Genomic DNA, 19,394 nt, shown 5'->3' on the forward strand with positions numbered 1-19,394 from the left:
AAAACAGATTCTGTATTTCCCCTGTAAAAACAGATGTTACTGTGTTCTTGTCCCAATCCTTAAATATATATATACGTGTATATATGTATACACATATATACATATGTATATGTATATATGTGTATATATGTACACACACGTATATGTGTATATATACATATATATATACATATATATATATACACATATACGTGTGTGTACATATATACAGGTATATATATATATCTTCAAAATATGATGGTAGACTGTTAATTCATAGCCATATTATTTAATAAGTGTGTACTTTGATAAGTCCATAAAAAATATCAATAATCTGTTGAAAATTCCACTGTTAATCCAAACAGAGGCATTTAAAAATGAACTATTTGCAAAAAAGACAAGAAAACTACATACTGTTATCACTTATGAATATGGATACAAAAATCCTCTACAAAACACCAGTGGAACCACATCCAGCAACATATAAAAAGAATTACATATCATGACCAAGTGAGATTTATCCCACATATACAATGTTGGTTTAATATGTGAAAATTAATGTAATGTGTCATGTCAATAGACTAAAAAACAAAAACCAGGGGCGCCTGGGTGGCGCAGTCGGTTAAGCATCTGACTTCAGCCAGGTCACGATCTCGCAGTCCGTGAGTTCAAGCCCCACGTCAGGCTCTGGGCTGATGGCTCAGAGCCTGGAGCCTGTTTCCGATTCTGTGTCTCCCTCTCTCTCTGCCCCTCCCCCGTTCATGCTCTGTCTCTCTCTGTCCCAAAAATAAATAAACGTTGAAAAAAAAAAAAATTAAAAAAAAAAACAAAAACCACATGATCATATCAATAAATGCAGTAAAAGCATCCGAAAAAGCCAATCCCCTTTCATGATATAAATACCCAACAAAGTGGGAATGGAAGGGAATGTGTTCAATATGAGAAAGGCCATTTACCAAAAACCATAGATTATATCACACTTAATGGTGAAAAAACAGAAGCTTTCCCCAAGATCAAAAAGCGACAAGAATATCTACTCTCACTTTTCTTCAACACTATACTAAAAGTTCTAGCCAAGGCAATTAAGCAAGAAAAAAAATGAAAGCCATTCAGATTGGAAAGGGAAAAGTAAAACTAACTCTATTCACAAATATATGATCCTGTGTATCAGAAATTCTTACAGAACCCATTTTAAAACTTAGAATAAATAGTTCAGAAAGACTGCAGGGTATAATATAAATACACAGAAATTAATTTTATTTCTATACACTTGCATAAACAATCCAAAAATGAAATTAAGAAAACAATTCTACTCTCTAGTAAATAATACCATATTGCATATTTAACACCGCTAACCAAGTAAATCTTAAAAGTTACCTTCAAAGGAAAACAAAAGTCTGTAACTATGTATGATAAGGAATGTTAACTAGCCATTGTGGTGATCATTTTAGAAAATATACAAACATCGAATCGTTAGGTTGTACATCTGAAACTAATACAGTGTTGTGTCAACTATACCTCAATTTAAAAAGGAACTCTATTTACAATAGCATCAAAAAGAATGAAATACTTGAGAATAAATTTAACAAATGGATTACAAAGCCTATACTCTGAAAACTACAAAACAATGTTGAGAGAAATTAAAGAAGATCTGTATGAATGGAAAAATATCCCACAATCGTGGTGAATTAGGGCATCTTTATCACAGGGGCACCTGAGAAAGAAGCTTCCTCACCTTCCAGAAGCCAACTTCTTCTCACTCTCCAAGTAAAACAACAGATACCTTCCTTCTCACTCCTGTATACTTCAGGAGTCAGCCTGAAGTTAAAGGTGACACAGAGAGATAGAAAGACTGTTGAGATGTTAAACCAAACTAATTCTGAAGACCTACCTAACTCAGGACTTTCTCTTATCAGGCAACCAAAGCCCCTTTTATTACTAAAGCCAATTTGAATTCATTTTCTTTACTCATAATCAAACACATCTTAATTGCCTGAATCATACAGTTAGGAAATGCTAGTGGATAAGTGGACCAGAAATACAATCTTGGAAGCAAGTGCTGAAATAGCTATTTCTGAATAAAGGCAAACTATCTTCCTCACCCCTGTACTGAATCATGTCTTAAAGGTCTGCCCAGAACTCTTGTGCTCAAAAGTCTTTTTCCAGATCAAAAATCTTACCTGAGCTCCAGTTCCCTAATCCCAATGACTGAGTACACATGCACTCAGATGGCCCACTAGCAGCTTATATTTAAGCAATACTGAACTCAGAATATAACCCCAAATCACCTCTCCCACAATGACCCTGTGGGAATGGCATCATCATTCTCCAAATCACCCAGCCCTGAAACTTCACCATCCAATCTCTCCTTCTTTCTCTATATTTGTAGTTCTCTGGCTTCAAAATACTCTTCAGGAAATGCTCTTAATTCTATCTACTGCTTGCATTCCCAAACACCCTTACTTGAGGCCAGACCACAATTTTTACTTTCTACTTGGTTTCTTTGACTCTAGTTTCTCCCCCATTATATCCAATCTGCATGCTCCTCAGGTTAAGTTTTTTGCATTACTGTTTTCACCATATTGCTGCTGTACTTGAAAAGTTGCATTAGATCCCTCATGGAGTACAAAATAGTGCTCCATAACCTACCACCACCAACCAGCCTGAGTTAAATGCCTGCTAAAAAGTAAAGTGGATAGTGGTGGCAAAAGTAGTGGTTGTTTCATTCGCGCTAGTGAAGTTGTTAAAAAAAAAAAATCACCATGGACATCTTTAGGAGGCAAAAATCATCTTTTTGGGATAGATTGCAAGCATATACCCAAAACATGGTAAAGAAAGGTGATTTCTGGGTAACACATTCTGTCTCCTCATTTTTCTTTAACACAAAATACTCTGTTATTTTACTTACTTTGCCTATGCGCATGCTCTTTCCTCATCAAAACCAGGTCTCTCCTGGTTTTCCCTCTCCCATCTACATGAAAAAATGATATGCGGTGTCTCTTAGTTCTCACAATTACTTCCCACTTATCTATATAAGTGAAATAAACATCTACAAAAATCTAAAAACTGTCCCAGATCTCATGGAGATTCCACTGCAACTTTTTTAGCTTCCTTTGCTGACATTAGTTCCCAAAATAACATCAAACAAAGAATAAAGAAATTAAAATATGGAAGTCACATATTTGGGCAAAGCTGGAGTTCCATTCAATGAAAAACTCTGTAAACTATGAATAACCATAATATAGTCATTGTCCTTTGCTTGTAAATAGCTTGAAGGAATTAGATGAAATTAGTTTTTAAAGAGCATTCTAGCTATAAAGTTCTAATTGTAAGGTTTTTCAGAATATATCCTATGCAAAAAAGAAAATGTAGTCAAGAATGGATTCTAAAAATTACATATAGTGAGAGGGCCTATAATGAACACACTATTCCTCAGGTCAATTTTTCTAGGTATGTAAAATAAATAAAAATACAAATTAATGTAAGGTGCATTACTCTGACTTAAATAGCAATCCACTATTTCAACCACTTTGATTTCAACATAAGTTAGTCACCAAAAACACCTGCATATCAATTTCCCTCCTTGGGGAAGGACAATCTATCCCAAATATTTCAGACCTCATTAGGTATGTAAGTGAAAAACAATGAGGAAAAAAAAAACAGCTAAGAGATCTTCTAGATTTAAGTTACACAAGTACACAGTTCCAGAATTTAAATCAGGATATAGATTCTGATGTATATAATTTTATATATTTTAAGTACACCACATATATATATATATATATATACACACATTATACTCCTAAATATCTGTCATACACACATACAAGCACACACACACACACAGCATGAAAAGTTTAAAATCATGTTCATTCAAATGATCTATCCTCTAATCCTTCACCATTTGAGAAAGCAAAAGGACAGTTTTATTATGACTAAATATACACAATCTGAAGATATTTAGAAAACTATAGGTTTTAAAAAGCATATGCACGTAACTTTCATGGAGGGGAAGAAATGATCTGAGCACAATGGGCTTCCAAAGGACTCTGTGCCTTCCTTCATATATCACATGTATATCACATACATAAGTTATCTCCTCACCAGATTGTGTGTCTAAGGGAAAAGGATTGGGCCAGGAACCCCCAGATGAAGCACCATGCCTGTCACATAGGAAGGACTCAGTAAATGTTTTTTTCTACAACCAAAAAAGCTTTTATATTCATTGTCCTATTGATTTGCCTATATCTTTAAAGCATTTTTGATGATTTTTTCAATATAAAACACCTCACATACATAATATATTTTACAGTTATTCTACTCATTGTATGCAGCATTATTTCTTTCACTTGTTTTACACTTAATATTGTTCAGATTTCATGGGAGAACTCAGTTCTAATACAGATTTCTGAGATATGATCCACAGGTCTGCATTTTATAGACTCTAATCATATATTCTACAGCCTGAAAAGTTTACATTTTTTCAAATCACCAGGTTGCACAAAAGATCAATTCATTTCCTTTTTTTTCCCCCCCAGATTCTTGGGATGTAAGTAAAAACCCCACATGGGATTTCAGATTAGAAATGTCAGGGGTTAGAGGTGCCCGGGTGGCTCAGTCTGTTAAGCCTCCAACTTCAGCTCAGGTCATGATCTTGCAGTCCAAGGGTTCAAGCCCCGCACCCAGCTCTGTGCTGACAGCTCAGAGCCTGAAGCCTGCTTTGGATTCTGTATCTCCTGCTCTCTCTGTCCCTCCCCCTCTAGGGTGTGCACACACTCTCTCACTCTCTCTCTCAAGATAAACATTCAAAAAATTTTTTAATTAAAAAATTTTAAAAAGAAATATCAGGGGTTACTGACAATATAACTGTATTTAGTAAAACCTCAATTATTTGGAATCTTCAAGGAATAAGTCCTCGAAAATGGGTGAATTTTTGATACAATGAACACTTAAGTATTATAATTTTTATTGTAATTTTTTAAATGTTTATAAACTATATTGCATATTTCCAATTCCTTATAAAGAATGTGCTGAAAACAACTCACTATTCTTAGTGACTTGAGGTTACCATTTTGAACACTGGTTACTTTGAGAATGACCTCTGCCAGGGCACATATCAGATTCCAGTATAGCACTGGGTGTGCGGAGTTCTCTTCAGCATGGTATTGTGATGCCATCAAGGACACCCAGTTCCACACACACAAAAACGCACCCTGTACCTCTTACACCTTCATGGAATCCCCTGAAGGTAGGCTTCCCCACCCAGATTCCTACCATCTTTCATCATGTTACGAGCGAGCCTTTTTTTGTCTGAAGAGGCTCAACTTTTACACAGATCCTGAGCAGTTCCTCTTAGCTACGTTAATTTGCTGACAAGTGCTCAGAGGCTGTTTCTGGTGGCTCTCTTCTTCCCCTTTTAGTTATAAAACTTAAAGATTCCATCTGATTTGGTAATACTGAAAGAAGCAGAATTCAAACAGCTCCAAAAGTTTTCCACAAAATGGACTGTAAGAGTTCAACATTCTAACTAAACTCTTAGGTGCATCTTAAATTAAGTTTATCTTCCTTTGAATCATTTCATTGGCATTCAGTACAGGGCTCAGAAAAGCAAAAGGTCTACTGCCCGCCGATTTCTCCAGCACAGATAAATGAGAGATGGGTACCAAATATTGCAACCATAACGAACCTCAATCCAAATTAGAGAATTTCTCAATATACAAGATACATTCTAAATAAAATGTGATCATTCAAGATTCAATGATTTAACTTGATCTCTTCAGAGAAACTATTTTAAAGGCAGAAACAATGGCCTGGGATTTCCTTCAAGCTTTTTCAAATCAGTATTTGTAAATCATGTTTCTGTTTCCTAGGAAACTAAGTAGGTTATACCTACGGCAAGAAAACTCTACCAGGGTCATTTTTCCTTTTATCCTTGGCTCACACATGCGGTTACCACTTATTAGAAGAAAAAATTACCTTCCAGGATCACTGAAAATCAAAACAAGAAGGGAGCCAAAACACCACCTTCTCAGCCTGCTTCTTCTCCAATGGTATGATGGAGGAGCAAACAGAATAAAATTCTGCCCAGAGAACTCTAAAAAACTAGAAAGGGGTTTATGATCAAGTTCAGGAAATGCCCGACACCATCTGTGGCCTTAAGCTTAATTCATCATGGGAAAGGTGATGCAAAAAGAAGTTAAAGACCTGGATTCATAAGCAACATCAAGTCAGACATTTCTGAGTTCAAATTCAAAGCTCTTAAAGAGTCTGCGAGAGCCATGTTCAAAGATGGTGAAACAGGTGTTTTCTCAAGGATTTTATGACTAGTATAAATTAATTTGGCGAGCTCTCAGAGTTCCAGGGATACCTGGCATTTTCAGAAAATACAATGAAGTATCACTTCTACAAACATCTGTGGACGAACTTTTAACGGTGAGAATGTGATTAGTGTGTACTATACCCTTTGCTGGATCCGTAATACTAAAGCTCATTCTGGCTTTTTTCTTTAGTTAACAACCAAAAACAGGAGGAAAACTGGGGCACAAAATCACATCACGTATGAGTTGTAAATGGGAGTGTACAGTCTGCTTAAACAGTTTCAAATTTCTAAAAACTATTATTAAATCACAGTAACGTTTAAGGCATCACAACCTTGGCCCAAAGACGGAATATTACATATGCTGCTGAGCTAACAAGACTCAGACACTACATCCCAACATTCTTAACACATTTTTAAGTTTCCAGTATTTTCACAAACACTTAACCACACAGCATACTTTAAAATATAAATGTTATACATATATTCATGTGTTTTAGGATTTAAATGTCTGCAAAGCAACTTTTTTCTAACACAGCAACTCATTATTTTTCCATACTGAGGCCCCTACTCCACAAATTGCTTCCTCCAAGTACTTTTTAAAAATATTCCTTTTGACTTCTAGGTGCATCTGTTGGCCTACACACAGATCTTCAGAACTCAATTTTCTATTCTCTTCCCTTCATGACACATATAAACCCAATAAAGCAAGAAACTAAGAAATGGAAGCAACCAGCAGCTCAACTAAATTTTATAAGCCTCAGTTAGCTTCTACTATCAAATGGTATTTAGACACTTCAGCTCTAAATTTCTCTCTGTGGCATTCACCTCCTCCTAGAATCCCAGAAATCTTGGTCCCAGGAATGTAACCATTTCAATCCTAATACTAAAGGTAATTCAGATTTTCAGTTTCTCACTCACAGCTAATGCTGAACTCACTGCTCAGAATCTTGAAATCAGATAATGAGAGGACACTGGGCCCATTTTAATTAAGTGCTAAAAATGATCCAGGTAATTACCGTCAGTATTGCTTACCTCCTGGCAGCAGCTTGGTGTTACAAACTGCTAGCCCAATCAAATAATAATAATTACAATCATCATTATAATCATGATTATTAAACAACCACCACCACCACCTCCAGAAGCAGTGAGTCCTGGGATACAGATTTTGACTTGGCGTCCCAACAGCTATATTCCTATCTGGGACCCTGGCACTATTGCATTCAAACTCTACAAAGACCTAGGACAAGTCACTTTACTTTTGTCTTCGGAAGACAGACAATTTCTGAACTTCCTTCAAGCTTCCGGGACTCTGCAGACCTACTGCCCTCAAGTTCTCAGACTGAATAATGAATGGCTTTACCAAACCTCATATGTAGGTTTTGACACAAGACAGGAATGTGTACTTCTCAGATATTTATTTAGTTAACATCACAGGAAAGAGCCATCATAAAAATTAGACTCTGGTAACCTTTGTTTTTCAAATTTTATGCAAGGAGTCTTCATTGCTTGCTTAACATTTTTTAGAAAATACTTTCCTAGGCAGTTTATATAGTTCTGCACTATTATTATGCAATTGTATTCAAAACATAAAAAGGTTTATATTTAACCAAACAAGTAAACAAGTTCACACAGAACACTTAATATTTCAGATCTTTAAAATGATAATGTTGCATGCCATAGGCCATGTTATACAACACAAATGAGCGACGTTTCATTAACGTGTTTACTTTCTGAATGTCAGAAAAGGCTATTTTGATGACTCATGTTCTGCTGTTGGACTTATATTCCTAATTCTTATTCTCTAAATGGTTTTAAAGAAATCTCTTTGCCCTACATCAACCCCCATAAGCATATAAACTTATACAATATGAACCTCACCTTATTCAGAAACATGAGCTAGTACCCTCCGACCAAGAGAGGAAGACTGTGTGAGACCATCACATGGGAGTAATGGCCTTATACTCAGAGATTCTGTACCTCTCTCAGCCTCTCCTTGAACCTAGCTATATACATATACTCACACCACAAATACCAAGTAATTCATTCAGTAAATCTTGGAGGACAAAGATAACATTAAGTACAGGGGTACTAGGGAAGCACTTCCAATGTACTTCCATAACATTTATCATCATCCGTAATTCAATGGTTTCACCCCCCATTCATGGTTCCATATGGATGGAGACTGTGTCTACCTTCTCCACTTCTGTAGTATACCTCGCGTGATGCCTCAGACAGAGTATGTGGCGTGGGCTGAGGGTGGATGTAAACTGAAAACAAAACACATACACACATTCTAACAAGTGTTAACGGCATACAATGGTATGAATTCAACCTCGAAACACCGATTTGTGCCTGGCAGCTTTAGAGGACAAGGAGTGCTGTGGGGGAAGGGGGAGGGCATGTGCAGGTGAGCATGTGCAGTGGCTCCAACATCCTGGAGAGGGGAGGGACAGAATGGAGCAGCACAGAGGCATGCTGGCAGCTGACCATTGGAGACCAAGGACACAGGGCACCGGTAATGGAGGGTGAGGTGATATCAGGCAGTAAGACAGAGAGAGAGGATAGGGAAATTGGTAAAATGATCGAGCAAATAAATAACATACGCTGAAGCTAAGCCTAGACTTCTTACCGCTGGAGCAGTATTTACAAACACAGAAAGGGCAAAGACTAAAAAGAACTCTGAAATGTTGGATTGAAACCAGGAGCACAACTGACCTTTGAACAATACAGGTTTGAACTGTGTGGGTCCACTTACTTGTGCCTTTGTTTTGTTTTGTTTTGTTTTGTTTTAAAGAAGGGAAGGCAAAAGCCAGAAGCCATTTATTTACAACTACCCACCCCAGTCTAAGTACCATTCTCTACTAACAGGAACAAGGGGTGCCTGAAGAGAGATAATGTATTACAAAGAGGGGGCTAGCACAAGGTGAGACTGTCACTACCTACTGTGCCCCAAAATAAAGAAGTACTTAAAAATTGATGAGGATGGGCCAAAAGACACATGAGCTACTTAGAAGAGACTTCCATTTGCCAAGCCTGGGATAATATACATGAGCATCAAAATAAGTAAGGATAGTAACATACCGTAGCCCATTGAAAGAACTAGGAATCTGCGATACATGAAAAAATAAATCAGCGAGGGAAAAGGGAAGGCTCTTCCACAAAGCACATTACCAGTAGAAGAACTGACACAAAATGAAAATCACCACCTGGCAAGTATCACTGCAGTGGCTGATTAGGCAAAGCATTCATGGAAAACAAGCCTGGTGGATGGAACTATGATGAGGAAAGGGATACTGGTATAATTTTAGCACTAATCAATTACACAGGGTAAATGGTGCCTTTATGGAAGGGAAATCGCCGGCACTAACATGACCAGATGATCAAAACTAACACCATCAATGGCTCAGGATAATCCTATAAAATGTAAGGCCTGTATCCTACACAACTGTCAAAGACATGAAAAACCGAAGTGACTGAGGAAATATTCCCAACTGGAGGAGCTGAAGACACATGTCCACTGACTGCAGTGAATGTCCTTAGATGGCTTCCTCACCAGAATGGAAAGGCAATGGGGTAGTTGGTGAAATATGAACGACATCTGTGGACTGGATGGCTGTGTTGTATCAGTGTGGACTTCCTGACTTTGGAACTCATCGTATGTACGGTAGTTATGCATGAGTGTTCTTTTTTTGGGCAAAATACGCTAAAGAATTTAGGAATGATGGGCATCATGTCCAGAGTTTGCTCTCAAATGTCTCATTAAGACACCAATGATAATGGGAGACAGAGGCATATGAGGCAGCAAACATGGTGAAATGCTAACAACTGTACTGATAATACAACTTACTATAAATTTGAAATTATTTCTAAATAGATAACTTTAAAAATTATTATTTCTAAAAATTCTATTGGAAAATTACTTCTAGGACACTGTATAATTTCACCCCAGATGTTGAAAACAAATTTCACTTAAGATTTTTTTTCCTTTTTTTTTTTAATTTTCTAAGATTATTAACTAGGAAGATCCTTTTAGCTGGTCGTTTGAGGGTTTCTTCATGGTGTCAAATTAAAACAATTTGATCTGAAAAATTTAAATTTCAATGACGTTAACCCAGCTGCTAAGAAATATCAACAATACAGCATGAAAAATGCCCATTCGAAGGTACTCTGAATCTAAAATAGCAGAATGTAGCAGGAGCAGGGATATGCTGGCTATCAGCGGTCACTAACAAGCAGACAATCTCCTAAATAGCCTAAGTACACCCCACAGAGAATTCTGAAGAACAAAGTCCACATTTTTAATTAGAGGTATTTGGTGAAGCTATAATGTGCTATTTGTGTTGACTTTGTGGATCTTTTTGAGGAAAAAACATAAATAATCAAAATTAAGGAAATGTTTCATTTTCCTTTAAAGGATTTGAAATGAAAGAGACAATTTCAAAACCACTATGAATATGTATTGATGAGCCATAATTCAATTCTGCCAAGTTTCAAAAGGCTTGATCTACTATGATACTATCAAATACAGTATCAAATAACTCATCATCACAAAATGAGACCTACTTTATCACAGCATCACAGTTTACATAATAGTTTAAGACAAATGATAGAAGTTTTGTTAGAAGTAGATGGAGTTAGCTAAAACATAACATTGCAATAGATCCTAAAAAGTGAATTTAATACAAGAAAAGTCAGAGCAGGGTGCCTGGGTGGCTCAGTCGGTTAAGTGTCTAACTTTGGCTCAGGTCATGACCCAACGGTTCATGGGTTTGAGCCCCTGGTCGGCCTCTGTGCTGACAGTTCAGAGCCTGGAGCCTGCTTCGGATTCTGTGTCTCCCACTCATGTTCTCATTCTCTCTCTCTCTCTCTCTCTCTCTCTCTGTTTCAAAAATACATAAACTTTTAAAAGTTTTTTTTTTTTTAACTCAGAGCCATTTTTTCCAGTGGGGTAATTACCCTTCCAAAACTGGGTCACAAAATTTATTTTACCCAGTTATTAAAACACACGTGCGCACATGCAGGCAGACACACACACACACACACACACACACCCCATTCAAAAACAGAGAAGCATATACAGATAATGAAAAGTCCCAGATGAGGTATGTTGGGGGGGGGCTTGTGAATCATCACAGTTGAACATATTTTTGTTACATTATTTCAATGATTTGTACATTTTGTTTCCAGAGAGTTTTGAGTACTACATCATTATTCCTCTGTGGACAGGTAGAGATATTCACGGAATGATTAAACTCATGTTCTGTTATCTGACATTTATTCAACCATAACTTTACAGCCTGACATTTCTGCACATTCACATAAATTGAGATTCATAAAGATGAATCTGGTACCAAAATTTCTTGACTTGCATGTCCTCTGAATCACTAAAGATTACATGCTATTCAATACCATATGGTTTCAGTGAATCTATATACCTAAAGTTTTGAGTGATCAGGACCCGACTTTCTTGGTCAAGTCAGATATGGCTTTTACTGTTGTCTCCAGATCACCTATATTTGTCTCAGCTTCCTTATTTCTGTTCATGGCATCACCATTTTCCCCGTCACACAGACTGAAAATATAATATAGCTAGAGATAGCTAAATACATAATTTTGGAGTCAATAATATTCTATAAAGAAAACATTTTCCTCATTCAGCATAGAAGTTCATGACCACACACAGTCTTCCTAATTAAATCTACTGACTCCTAAATTCATTAGATTTCAAGAAGCAATAGGCTAGCAACTTAAAAGAGAATCACCAAAACTAACACACATTGGAAACTGTGAGATGAAATATGGTGAAGAGATGCCCGTACTTTAAACTTGATGAGTAAACATTACTCAAGTAGATTAGGACCATCTGTGCTCTGTATAGGTTCCATAGTGGCACCGTATACTTTTCCTCAATAGCCCTTTACCCATATTATTAATTTAATTGATTTCTGAAATTATTTGTTGGATGTCTGTCTTTTCTACTGGACCATAAGCTGCATAGTTCACAGTGGACTGGGTCAGCATTATATTTGGTACATCACCAGGGCCAAGTGCAGCATAAGGAAATGACTGTTTCAATGCTGGTCAAAGACACCTGTTCTTTTACTAAATAAATACAAGGTTTACTGGATAACTGTATTCATAACTCTCTTAAGAAAGTTGGTAACAATTATGCAGTTCTGATGGTCTAAACATAAGGTCAGGAGATATACTGCCAAAAAAAAAAAAAAAATAGTAACTTACTTAGCCATTTCAGACTTCTTAAAATTCAAGTATTTTCTAGAAATACTACAACTAAGTGAATTTTAAATCTCCAAAACAGAATTTAGTTTTGTCCCAAATTATCTCCAACTTTACCAGACTAGTTGTTTAAATTTTTTGAAAAATATCAATCTGATTAATGAAGGGAAAATGGGAAGAAGCAAAAACACTAAAATCACATCATTACCATATTTGAAATAGTCTAATTGGAAGCATCATACAATACAGAGTAGAATAATTTGACATTACTGTAAATGTATTCACAAAGCAAAGAGAAAAAAAGTACTGAGAAAGCCAGCAAGGGGAAGGAAAAGTAGAGAGGAGAGGGAAAAGGTCCTTGACAAAAGAGTAAACTCATAGATTCCTATGGCAAACACAGGATGACTTCTTGGCTTCTCTCACCAAGGGCACAAGTGCAGGAGACAGCATTACTTGGCTTCCAACCTGAACATGTTAACAGAAACACAGCTTCTGAAGGAGGACCTTTTCTATAAAAAGATGAAGTGCTTGTTCAAATAATTCAATACTCAAGCACTGAAAATAAAAGGATAAAAACTAATACACACTGTGCCTAATTATCTCCCAAGGAGAGGAGGAAGAAGGCTTTTGTAAAGTGAGAGGGAGAAAACGCCTTTCATATCATGTGTAAGGACAGTGCATGGGGAGGGGAACTCAAGTCCAGACACTGATGCTCTCAGCATCACCTCTTATTGTAATAAAATTAAGGTAGTTATGAGATAGCAATTTCTTGTCAGCTTTAAAAAGAAATGGTATAATTGAATTTCACACACTTGATTGAGCCCCTACTCTATATAGCTTGTACCACAGTAGCTAAGAATTCAAGGCTATTTATAAAGCATTGTCCCTGTCCTCAAGGCACTCATAGTCAATTATATTTCATAATCACATTTGTTGCTTACTAGCTATTAAAGGCTTCATCTATGCTTTACCTGTATATAGGAAATGCTTGCAGAGTCTTAAACAAGTAGCTATCTAAACTGATATTTGAGACTGTTTTGATAATACAGGTATTTCAACAACTATATCAATTTTTTAATTGGACATTAGACATTAAAATTGCATTTAAATATTTAACATAAAATTTTCATTTAATTATCTGAAAAGTTCACTTATTAATTTAAATATTGGTGATGTCTTGATTAATACACTTCACTAGAAGAGGAAATGAAAAGTTTTCTAACATAATAAAAGTGAGACTAATTTAGGGCACTTTATAATTAAATTCCCATTTCTTTTACTCAACACTACATTTCAAGACATAAATTGTCTTTCCAATTTTCAAATGTTTTTCAACATTTGAAAATTTTTTTCAACATTTTTTCAAAACGTTCACATTATTGATAAGCAATGACATTTTCTAGAGTTAAAATAAATGCATACTTACAAAACTGCTCACATAAATTATGAATTTTTCACTGGTTTATGAAGACCATAAATTAAGTCACATTCGACAAAATAAAACTGTCTAGAAAACAGATAATTTTATTATGTTAAGCAAATGATTATTAGACATCTTCTCTAACACAAGTATTGTTAGGCATTTTTCTCTATCTATAAAGACAATACGGTGTTGTAGCAACTCAAACTATCTCTCCACTGACCATATAACAGAGCCAAGCCAAACAATTCAAGAAAGACTTTCTTATTCTTTTTCTGTATTATGACAGTACACCCTCGCCAAGGGAGTTAGTTCCAATTCAAAACAACTCGAACGAAAAGAGGCTAAAGATGGCTACATGGGACACATGTGTATTCAGGATTCCATTTCCAAGAGCAAATATTCCAGGTAAGAGTCTCTATGCAATTTTTCTCTACACTTTCCAATCAAAATTTGTAATTACAGTACCACTATGTTAAAGAAATATGTTGGATTTCAAGATAATAATCCCTATTGAGATAAAAATAAAAAAGGAATGTTTATTCATCACTTTTTAGATCATTTCATGTTCTACCTATTTAACTCTGAGGTCTCTAGGTATGTATACTAATTTAAAGAATTAAAAAAAAAAAAAAAAAGCTTAGAGAAATAAACCACTTATCAGACACTAGAAATCAAGGAAAGCCCAGTAAAGCCATTAAAACTTGCCCTGTACCTGAAAAATGATGCATCCACTTGGTCAGAACATGAGTTGCTGAGGAGCAAAGAGAAGACATCAAAGTGGAAATGCCCACATATAGGCCTTGAGATTCCAGTCAGCAAACAGTCAAGACAAATACATTTTATACAAGTTTCAAAAGAAAAAGCAATTGTTCTCACAAAAATATTTAGTTATGAGATATGTTAGATCATTTGTCTTGATAAAACAAAGTTTAGGCTTATCCACTCTACATATAGTCCTTTACTTTCCATTCGATAAAAATGCTCAATCTTCCATGTGCTATTTTGTTCCTCCCCACCCCGCCTTTTTTTTTTTTAACACTTTACTTCTTATAGCATCAGCCATCTCAGAAACTAAATGCATCCACATGTCTGTGATGGCACAGACACTTCATACTCATCTAGTAATGATCCTATCAAAAGGCTCTTTCCACATTCTTCTGAAGTATGTCCCCCCATCTCTTTGAGTACATGCACTGTGCTCTAGAACAGTAGCAATAACTTAACCTATGTCTACATCACCCCGGTTTCCTGAGAATCTCTGTAGATCAACTTTTTCAAAACTATTAGGGTATCAGATGGCTGCTGAATTCCTACTGACTGCTCTACAGCTGTGAAAAACTCTAAATGTTCACTTACATATGATCTTTCTTCCAGAAGCCAAGGAGAACTCTTTATGAACAACAGACTAAGGTTAACACCTTTACATCAAATTTTACATTGAGTTCACACATTGTTTTTAAATATATGTGGCAATTTTATCTAAACTACTCATATACTGTGTGACAAAACACAGAAAGTATCAGTTTTAACTAAAAATGAGTAACTAGGGGCACCTGGGTGGTTCAGTCATTGAGCATCCGACTCTCGATTTTGGCTCAGGTCATGATTGCAGGGTCTTGAGATGGAGCCTGCTTGAGATTCATTCATTCATGCATTCATTCATATTCTCTCTCTCTCTCTCTCTCTCTCTCTCTCTCTCTCTTTCTCTCTCTCTCCCCCATCTGTCCCTCCATGCTCACACACTCTCTCCAGAAAGAAAGAAAGAAAGAAAGAAAGAAAGAAAGAAAGAAAGAAAGAAAGAAAGAAAGAAAGAGAGAGAATAACTAAATTTAAACTCTAACCATACTCAAACAACCAATTAGGAAATGCAACAGAAAACAGAAGTACTAAACTTGAATATTTTTTAAATGGTAAGACATAAACTAATTTTCAAGGATATAAAATACACAAATCATGAAATGAAGAACTACTTTTAACCACCAAATGGAAATTTTTTAAATACATGTTTACATTTATGCTAACAAATCTGAAAACAACTACAACATTATTTTAGAGGTAACCATGAATATCAATCAATATTGATTTAAAAGAAGTAGGAAATCTGAATGGATCAATGCTACAGAACAGATTATGTGGGATGCAGTGGGGGGAATAAACCTAAATAATTACCTATTTTAAAAAGATACAGACATCAAGTTTCCCAATATTCAAAGAACAGATGATAGATGTCAAAATTACTTTTAACAGATCATTCTGATGCTCTGACTACTCTAGAACACAGAAAAACATGTGAAGCTTACTAATTTACCACTAAAAAGCCACATACTATGATCCAAAGCACTAACATGTCAAAAAGGAATATTATAAGATGCCCAACATTTGATAAAATTTGAAATCTATTCTTGATTATAATTCTTAGTGAAAACAGAAAAGGGTACTTCCTTAACATAATAAAAATGTCAATCCAAACAATGGGGATTTCCTACAAAAACATGCCAACAATGACTAGTTAAAAAATATAAAAGGTCGAGGGGTACATTCACAATAGCAACTACAAATATAAAATATCTATAGAACTCAAATCTATGTTTTACTGAAAAACAACATAAAACAAAGTTTGAGTAAACTATAAATACATACCATATTTCTAGTAAAATAAAATAATTATAAAAGTCCTATGGAATTAGAGTGCCTGGGTGGCTCAGTGGGTTGAACACCAGTTCTTGATTTCGGCTCAGGTCATAGTCTCATGGTCTGTGAGACGGAACCCCGATTCAGGCTCTGCATGGACAATGTGCAGCCTGTTTGGGATTCTCCTTGTCCCTGTCTCTCTCTTCTCCTCCCCAGCTCATGCTCGCTCGCTCTCTCCCTCCCTCTCTCTCAAAATAAATAAACTTAAAAAAAAAAAAAAAGACAGGGGAACCTGGGTGACTCAGTCAGTTAAGTGACTTCAGCTCAGGTCATGGATTTGAGCCCTACAATGGGCTCTGCTCTAACAGTGCAGAGCCTGCTTCAGATCCTCTGTCTCCCTCTTTCTCTCTGCCCCTCCCCTGCTCACATGCTCTAAAATAAAATAAACATTAAAAAAAAAGTGATATGGAATAAAGTGGCCATAGTAGCCAAGACATTTGGAGGCAGGGGGGGAGGGAAGACTTTAATCCACATTAAAATGTCTAAAATATAGTAATTAAAATAATGTGGGACCAAGGAATAACGATAAGCTTCAACCAATGGTTATAAGATATTCAAAGTTTTCAAAAGAAATTGGAAATCTAAATTTTTAAAGTGAAGTCTCTCAAGTTTCTCTGTTGGCTTAAATCTATGAAAGCATTGTATATTTCCAAAGAAAGCATTTCTGTGGGTTCAATCAGCCACAGTGGACCTCAGCCCTATACACACCCAGCACTTCCTGCCTCACCCTGAGCTCAAGCTGCTTCCTGTGCCTGGACAGCCCTTTCCTCTCCCTCCACCCATTCAAAAGCAACCCACCCATCAAGGTGTGGCTCATAGGCCATCCCTCCACAGAGCATTCTTAGGAGTTACCATGACTTTCCCTCTATGGCCAGGACTACAGTTCTTATCACAGCGTAACTCTAGAGGTCATCCAATGTGCTTGGTCTCTTCCTCTAGACTGGGGAATGGGAACAAATAACTCGTGTTACAACCTAATGGCCTAGTCTACGCCAAGGAGATGGACTGCAGTTTCTGTAATCCACTCAACAAATGCAAAAATTCTAATTGTTTTGCCAGACTTCACCAACGATATCACAGTTGGTCTGAATGAAACTGAAATGACTTGAGATCTTTCTCTGAAAGGAGGTCAGTGGGATGGGAGATGCAGCTAAAGCAAGCAGTTGGAGGGTAAGGAATCGGTGGCTCGTAACCTAGAAATAAGATACAAGTACCACGTGGAACACAAGAGACGGACTGCTAAGCATCCTAATTTTGTATCTCAGATTGACTTCCAGAATACAATTTGTATTCAAAATTACCTTTTGCCTCAGCAAATTTTATTGATCCACTTGAACTGTATGTACCCAGTGGGTAAAAAAAAAAAAAGAACAGATGAGAACTGTGCTATAGCCTGAAAGAAAGTCTGACCCGTAAGACATCTTTTGAAAACATCCTTAATATTCTTTTCATTTTAAGCTCAAAGTAAAGTTGTTTATAACACCTAATTTGTAACTGCTTTGTAGGAACTAAAAATAAGTCATCTTTGAGATACCTATAGTAGCTTACCTTAAGAGAACTGAAAATAATCCTAAAATAATTTGTTGGCAATTTCTGAAGCTACAGCACTTTGGGAAGTTTCAGGAGCTAGGAATGAAAAAAAGAAGGAAAAAAAAGCCTAAAAAACAAAGTTCCCTCATAAGACGAGCAAAAATGTCCAATTACATCCTAAAAAACATAATGTCGTTAAAGCATCTTTCAAAATACAATACCTCTCGCATAGGAAAACATCTGTGCTAATGAAAAAGAAATGGGCTTTTTAAAATGTTATTAGTTACTAAACTAGAAATGTAGCCTTTGAAAGTGGTGTTATTAGAGAAACATTAACATGTCATGATTCCTCTTCTTCTGAATCTTTGAAATATGCTTTTTAAGTTCCATTTATTAAAGGGGCAAAGATGTTAAAGAAAACTTAAGATGTTAAAGAAAATTTCCTGGCCATTTCTAAGCTTGTTCAATATTTGTTTAAGGTTAGAAAGTCGTAAATTTCAATAGCTAATACCTTGGCTCAGATTTTAAGTTGTTCATATTTATATCTCTTCTTTACAGCAGAAATATTTCACTCTCCTTTACAAAGAAAAAGAAAGCCCTAGTTTAATATATCATAGAACAAGGGTCAGCAGACTGCGGCCTATAGGCCACATGGAGCGCAGGACCTGTTTCTGTAAGGCCTGCTCTCCAAGAAAAGTTTTTCAACATACATATTCAACAAATATGTATGTTGTAGAACATACGTATTTTTAAAAAGTTGTAATTTATATATGTGTGTTTTGAAAATTTATATATATACACACATATACATATACATGCACAGCCCTGGAGACCCTATGTAGACAGCAGTCTAAAATATTTACTTCAAAAAATAAATAAAATAAAATATTTACTTCCTGGCCCTTTATACAGAAGCTTACCAACCCTTTCCCCTGCCCCATCACAGAGTAAGCAGCTCTTTATACCCGTGGCCTCATGAGTAGGCCACTGATTTCATACTGAGCCAGAAGAATAAGTGATGGGGCCTGGATGGAGGGTGATTTGGTTTTTTTTTTTTTTATCTTTCCTATTTACCACCTAGGCATACTACTAGAGTATGAGATAAGGCAGCCTCAGATTGACAATGTGCTTTACTCTAATTGAAGATAATAAGATTTCAGATGGGGTGCTCATGTCACAGGGGGGTTAAAGGAACAGGGCACACCCTTTGATACG

General features: G+C 36.1%; 1 protein-coding gene across 9 annotated transcripts in view; it reads right to left on the reverse strand.

Moving 5' to 3' along the window:
• The window catches only part of KLF12 (KLF transcription factor 12), a 436,782-nt gene that overhangs the window by 392,143 nt on the left and 25,245 nt on the right, over window positions 1-19,394 (reverse strand). For 2 of the 9 annotated variants that reach the window (XM_053216443.1, XM_053216438.1), the window contains exon 2: window positions 18,198-18,275. The exons of the other annotated variants lie outside the window; for them this stretch is intronic. The gene's annotated coding sequence lies outside the window, so the exon portion shown is untranslated. The remainder of the gene's footprint in view (window positions 1-18,197; window positions 18,276-19,394) is intronic. 9 annotated transcript variants of the gene reach the window in all.

Source organism: Acinonyx jubatus, chromosome A1 (genome assembly GCF_027475565.1).
Source record: "Acinonyx jubatus isolate Ajub_Pintada_27869175 chromosome A1, VMU_Ajub_asm_v1.0, whole genome shotgun sequence".
Lineage (NCBI taxonomy): Eukaryota > Metazoa > Chordata > Mammalia > Carnivora > Felidae > Acinonyx > Acinonyx jubatus.